Source organism: Pygoscelis adeliae, unplaced genomic scaffold (assembly GCF_000699105.1).
Source record: "Pygoscelis adeliae isolate BGI_AS28 unplaced genomic scaffold, ASM69910v1 Scaffold18, whole genome shotgun sequence".
Taxonomy (NCBI): Eukaryota; Metazoa; Chordata; class Aves; order Sphenisciformes; family Spheniscidae; genus Pygoscelis; species Pygoscelis adeliae.
Window position 1 is genome coordinate 507,942 of NW_008825558.1, and position 7,433 is coordinate 515,374.

Below are 7,433 nucleotides of genomic sequence, written 5' to 3' on the forward strand. Positions count from 1 at the left end.
TGGGTTGAGATAAAAACAGTTTAATAGGTAGAGCAAAAGTCACGCACACAAGCAAAGCAAAACAAAGGAATTCATTCACTACTTCCCATCGGTAGGCAGGTGTTCAGCCATCTCCATAAAGCAGGGCTCCCTCACGCGTAACGGTTACTTGGGAAGACAAACACCACCGCTCCAAACGTCCCCCCCTTCCTTCTTCTTCCCCCAGCTTTATATACTGAGCATGACGTCACATGGTATGGAATATCCCGTTGGCCAGTTTGGGTCAGCTGTCCCGGCTGTGGCCCCTCCCAGCTTCTTGTGCCCCTCCAGCCTTCTCAGTCTCTAGAGCATGGGAAGTTGGAAAGTCCTTGACTAGTATAAACACTACCCAGCAACAACTAAAAACATCGATGTGTTATCAACTTTGTTCTCATCCTAAATCCAAAACACAGCACTGTACCAGCTACTAGGAAGGAAATTAACTCTATCCCTGCCGAAACCAGGACATAGCAGTAGTAGGCTATTATGCTGTATGGTATACCCCATTTCCATATGGGTACCTAAGGATTTATGCAAATAAGAATAGATGCATAATGCTACAGTAATCTTAGGCATAGTGTGACTAAAGTGTGTAACACATGAAAAAGAATGGATGTATAAAATATCTCAGTGCAACTCCTTGAAGACTGAAGCATTCTCTATCTAATTTCAAACCAAAATTTTTTTTTTAAATCTCAAAAAATCAAATGGAAATGAATGACGTTGTTCAACAGAATTTTTCTGAAACCTTTAATTTTGTGTAGTCTTAATATTTTGACTTATTTAAATTCTGGAGGAAAAGTAATGTCAAAATATTAATTGTGAAATATGGAAAAAAAAATCACTCACTCAAGTTCTTTATGGTGCTTATCACAATGATTTACAAGCATACTGAGGTAGCAGACCACACCTTTGAAACAACATAATTCAGTGTAGATGAATGATAACTAAACTTGGATGGACAGCTATGTAAACCAGAGCCTGCCACTGTTCTCTAACCCTGAGGCCAAGTCTGAATGTCTTCATGGTACTTGACTATGGGTTTCCTCTGGGACGTGTATCTACCCTAAGGCATAAGCGCAATTGTGTGTGCATGTTAGTCGGGAGTGTCTGCATGTTAGTCAGGAGTGTCTGCAGTGATGGAAAGCTGTGTCTTAACCTAACGGAATAGTGTTAGAGGACTACAGAGGATGGGGGGAGTATAAATTGATACAGTCTTGTCCATACTGTCTTTTGAGAGAAGTAGTTGTAAAGGTCCAAAATGAGCCAGGAACTGTGCTATTCACACAGAATATGCCTATACTAGAAATTAAAACAGACCTGAGACAGTCCTCTGGCCTTAAAAATAAGTTGTAAGGCACAGCTTGTGTCTATGTTGATCAAACAGTGTGGCCATAACCAAACTATCTATTGAGAATAATCTCTGTTACATGCGGTTTTTGTTTTGCCTGAGCACTGGTTCAAGGCTGCAAGTTAAGACAGTCTAAAACTGGATGAAGGGCAATGCTAAGAATTTAACAGTATGGAGATTACATACTAGTGCTAAAAGCAGTAGTCTGTCCCTGTTTAGTTTACAAACATATCCATAGAAACCAGGGGTAAACTTTAATGGTTGAATGATTAACTTGTTCTGAGTTGAGTTGAAGCTTATATGAGCATCCACTTCTACAAAATAGTGAGCTCTAAACCCTTCCATACAATTTCAGTCATGTACTTTCAGGTCATCTACAGTGAGGCCAGACCAATCCCTGTCAGTCTGGGCTTTAGGCAGGCTGGCATACACAGGGAGATCTGGTGGACCTACTTTAGTTAAGTATATACAATTAGATAGAATGAATCTAGGCTTCTGTGAATTTTCTTAGTCTATTTCAGGGTAAAATCAAATATGTGAGTTTTCAGAGACAATTTAAACTGTCCACTTTTGACTTGACCCTTAGCAGGATCAGATGTACTCAATCACTGTGGCTGGGAGTCTTCTAACCAAATGTGGATAGCAAAATCTGAGCTAGGCATTTTAAACTTTTTGTAAACAGTAGAGATGAATAGGCACTGTGGGCTCACTTCAACTGTCTAAACATAGACATCTTGGGCCATTTTAGAGCTTTAGGATGTCTATCTGCATAGGGCTGGCATATGTCAATGGAAGTCCTTTACAAGCTGCAACCTATACAGTTAGCAGATGGTGATGAGATGGAACATCTTAGCATATCTTGAGTGGCATTAGATGCCTCAGGTTAGGCAACTGAACCTTTGTGACCTTCCTGCACAAAATTTATCTGATCTATTTAGATTAGAATGTTAAATTGCCCATTGGATCCAAATCCATATTAGAATGATATGCATTTGCAATGACTTGTTTAGCTGTACCTGGTTGGTCAGATGAATCTCAATTTTTACAAAAATTGATGCGATAAATGACTGCTGTGTGGCAGTTAGACAATGCCCACCCTAACTTTCTAAATTGTCTTTGTAGACTATCTTTGAGTAAAAGTAATCGGATTTTCATAGACTTCTGTGGTAATTTTTTTTTATTATTATTTTATAAAGGGGCTACTGGGAATGATTCCATTATTTCTGAATCTCTGGCAAAAGCTAATTGTTTTAGTGACTTCATTGCATCTAGATTTTGGACTCTAGTCTGGTATTGCAAAGCTAAGTAAAAATCAAATTAAATCTTACAATTGCTGAAAGGATTAATTAATTAAACTGTTGTATACTTCCTTATGAATACTGTTTCTATATCACCGTAAACTGATTTCAGAGGGATTTTGCTTAAATAAAGGTGCCAGGCCAGGGTCGTCTTGCCATCCTATAGTTTTTATGCTGTTGTGATATCTTATGATGTACTATTATGAGCTATACTGTAGTGTGTTCTCATTAGAGAAATGAAAAATAACCAAACCAAAACTTTCTTTATAGACAATATTCTTGATCGTGTCCCCATTCTTATTTTATTTAGAGTACTTTCAGATTCAGGGTACTTTGAAATATATCTACTTTTTTTTTTTCAATGAAATCTTCTAACAGAAGGTTGCAAGATTGAGAATAATAGACTGTCAGTTTTTTCATTATCACATGTGTATGCTTTACCTTCTCTGTAGTTATTTAACTTGAGGTTCATTTTATTTGAATCTGAGTGAGAGTAAAAGGGCTAACTCTTCCTGCCAAGAAACAAATTAGCTTTTTACATTGTTTAATAAGTGCATCCAGTTCCAAATGCCACCAAACAGCTATTAAACAGCAACCCCCTTGAACAAAAACTCAATGGTGCATAACACACTTGATTAGATGTACTATTTTCTGAAAGGGCCATTATTCTTAGTAGGCATATTTCATTACTGTTAATCTGAGTCTAAGTCTATGCATCCATAACCTAATAACTCTATCTGAACTGTCTAATGTTATCCAGGTAATCTTAGGATAAGTCTTCTAACATTTGTGAGTTGTCTTGAGAGATTTTTGTGGCTGAAGAACCATACTCAGAGTTCTCTGTTGCTGTTTCTTAAAACTGAGATCAATTGCACCTAGGAAGGAAAAGATTTTATTATTTTAATGCCTACTTTATTTTTCATTTCAGCTGAAACAAAGCAGTATTCTCAGTAGTTTCCGAGCAAACACATCATTTAAAATTACTGCTTAGTATTGGATTCTGTGTCTGGATTACTGAATGCCTTTTTTCTTTAGTCAGTCTTTGCCATTTGCAAAAAGCAAGATAGGTGATTACTATGAGGACCTAATCTGATGTGTGTTGTTTGTCTACATATATCAATAACCAATATCAATAAAATATGCTTTCTAAAACAATATCAGATTGGATGATCTGCTTCTCTGCTCACAATAAAAAGTTTTCTCAACTGAGAAGGAGGATTTGCTAGTTTTATTGGAACCTTGATTTAAATATATTTCCTGATTTGTTAATGAGCAAATGTAGAAAAATGTCTGTAGTTGATTTTATTGAGCCAACCAATTTATGCCCTTGTATTTTACAATTCCTTAAGACACACTTATTAGCAATTAAAAAGTTATACATTGTTATAAAACAGTCACATAAAGTTTGTTTTAAAAAGTAATTTGGCATTATGTGAAATTTACTACATTTTGCTCACATTAAAATTTCAATAAACTAATTTAGAGCCTTATAAAAATATATCTTTTATGTAATAAATTCCTCATCTCATCACTGAGATGAGAAAGGTAGACTCCAGTGTTGAAAGGCCATCTAATAGCTCTTCCTATATATTAGAGTTTGCACAGTGTATGATTTTTAGAAGGCATGCATGTGCATGTCAGGATGCATGTGGCTGTTGCTATAGTACAGACTTTCCTTCTTTGCATTCCCTTCAACCTCAAAACAGATCAAATTCAGCATGTTAGCTGAGAGCTTGTTGTGAATGTGGGCAACTGTTGGGATTTCACTTTTCTGGAAACCTTTAACTGCTTTAGTACTTCAGTGACCAAATAGGCCTTATATGCCAGCATGCATTGAGAGGTGGAATCTGAATATTTATGTAGATTGAGAGAAAATGTCACTGCTAGAGAGAACTGCAATTTAAAGTGACATCTTAGTCACGTGTTTCTTTAGTCTTCACATTTCTTTTGGGAGCTAGGGGGTAGGATTATTGGTTCTAAGTTAATTTTCCTAACCTTCCTTCTAGGTTTGATTTTTAATTTTCATTAGTAGAAAATCTGTTAAGGTTAGTTCATCTCACTTTCTTTAGCTATTCAGAAAAAAAAACCCAACATAAAATAGCTAAAATAAAGTTGTTTGGTCTTCTATAAATAATATGTAGAGAGAGATTACCATCTTTAAAAGGTCAATAAGCTGATCTGTATAGACAACTATCTTGGGATGGAGGTGCCTATGTTTATCTGACTTAAGGAAGAACCTAAGGGCTTTTATTCAGTTGCTTAAGAATAGTTGTCTAGTGCTAAATATGGCTAGTCTTGTGTTGTATTTGCCAGTTCTGCCAACTGTGATAGCATCTGTACAGTCTGGCAGTTATAACAAAGGACCCAGGGGAACAATGCATCTTTCCAAATAGACTCCTGGATGCCAAACTGTATATCTTAGAACTTTTCAATGGCACTAGATACAAACAATTATTCATCTGAAGTGATCCCCTAATGTCAGTTAATTTGAAATCTTGCTATAATTATAAATATTTATACTGAGATTTGGTGTTGCACTATGCCTTACTTTTGTATACACATAATGAAAGACAATTCTTTCCCCAAAGTAAAACAACTGAAAGTATAAACAGAAAGAGAAATGCCGAAGTAGGATATGTTCTCGTTTCAGCCAGTCTTGAAAATTAAGATGAAGGTTCCTAACCTGAGCATTGTAACTAGCAAGCTGTCAAAATTCAAAATGAGTACTTGAGACCATATTCTGCCCAAACTTGTACTATCAGTGAAAACATCAGTGAAAATACAGCCAGTTCCATGTTAGGAACCTGTAGTATGTCTGAACACTTGTCCAAATACACCTATACAGATACAGATACCAAGTTTAACATCAGACACCAGTTTAACAGAAGAGTGGTCACGGGGGCCACATAAACAGTAGATTTACTCACTTAAGCATGCTGCCTCTTGCACAATTGAACAAGGAAAATACTCCATATTCTTAAAAAAAACAAAACAACTGTATATTCCAAAGAGGATTTGAATCCACAGTCTCTGCTTTATAGTTCATTAGGCCAACAGGGCTGCACAAGGAACTTAAACGCTTTTTAAAGCTTAATGAAAAACAGAAAGAAGATCCAGTATATGTATTAAAAGGTATTGAAATCATAGCTGTGCACTCTTTTTAATGTTGTTCTAAGGATGATGTTTTTAGGCAATACTGCTCATTACAGTGCTATTCTTTGTAGCATGAACTACATTTTGTTAAAAATACTGAATTGCAGACTTTTATTTGCATTTACATGAAACTTCCATTGCAATAATGGTATATGTAGTATATGGAAAAATATATTAGAAAAATAGGTACATAGTTAAGACATAGTTAAAATTGAAGAGTTAAATTACATAGTTTATATATATATATAAAACTATATTAGGAAATATGTATGTGTTTTTCTATGTCTCAAACCTAATTAAATGAGAAGGGAAAGACTGAGACCTGTGTGGCCAGCCAAGTCCCTGTGAAGACCAGGCTAGACTTGAAGCACAGTGGAGTTAGCTGACTTTTTGGGAAAACCATAAAATATGCAAGGAAAAGGCTTAGAATCTAACACTTGGAACATTTACAACGATCTTCTGACATGTATCTTATGAAATATTTTGTAATATGCAATATGTAAAATGAATAGTTTCTGCTAAGGGATGGAGGGAGCAAAAACCAGGGAATTGCTGGCAGTCACTCTTAACTGAATACAAATGTTTTAAGCCACTGTAGGATGATTTTTCTACATTGTGAAATAGATTATTTTTGTAGAAACATAGTAAAACTTTGTCAAGGCTCTACTTCTTGTTTAAGTATGTATGGCAAGTACTTTTACCTTGCATGTTATTTCCAGAATAACATAATTTGGCAGACACTAAGGACCTAATTTTAAAACAGTTATCTCATATCTGTGGTTCTTATGTAAGACATCCCAAAGTTAATATGTTTCCAGGTTTCAGAGCTCTCCTTACTGTCAAGAATGAAGTCTGGGAGAAGGCTTACAAGATGCAGAAAGACAGAAAAATGATAATGAACAATGTAATAAAACACAGTGGTTTACATGTGCCTTCTGTTACAAAACAAACAAACAAACAAATAAAAAAAATAGAACAAAATAACAACAAAATAAGACCTGTACAATTATTCTAAGTCTTTCACTGCCTTTTCCATATGCTTCCTTGTTCTATAAAACTAGGACTTCTCAGATTCGGCTGTGTTTAACATTTCAACATGTTCAAGTTTATGATGCCACAATTAGTCTACTTGTGTGAATTTCCATACAAGAGGATGTATGAGTTTCATAGTCTTTACAGAGCTTAACTGTAGTGTTTCACATTAATTTCTTCTTCCTTTTCTAATAAACTGGATTCTTGCCAACTCTACCAATTCAGATTTATGAGCAAATAATACAACAAAAACAAGATATCTCTGAGAATTACAAGTTTCGGTAGTTTTTTTAGGCCAAGTGGTGTTGTTACTGAATGTAATACAAAACCAAAACGTAATACAAAAACATTATAAATGTTTTTGGAATGTGTAGAAGACACTTCCTGCCACAGCTGGTAAGCGAGCCTACCAGGGGAGGTGCCTCGCTCGACCTCCTGTTTACAAACAGAGAAGGACTGGTGGGAGATGTGGTGGTCGGAGGCCGTCTTGGGCTTAGTGACCATGAAATGGTAGAATTCTGAATTCTCAGTGAAGTAAGGAGGGGGGGCAGCAAAACTGCAACCATGGACTTCCGGAGGGC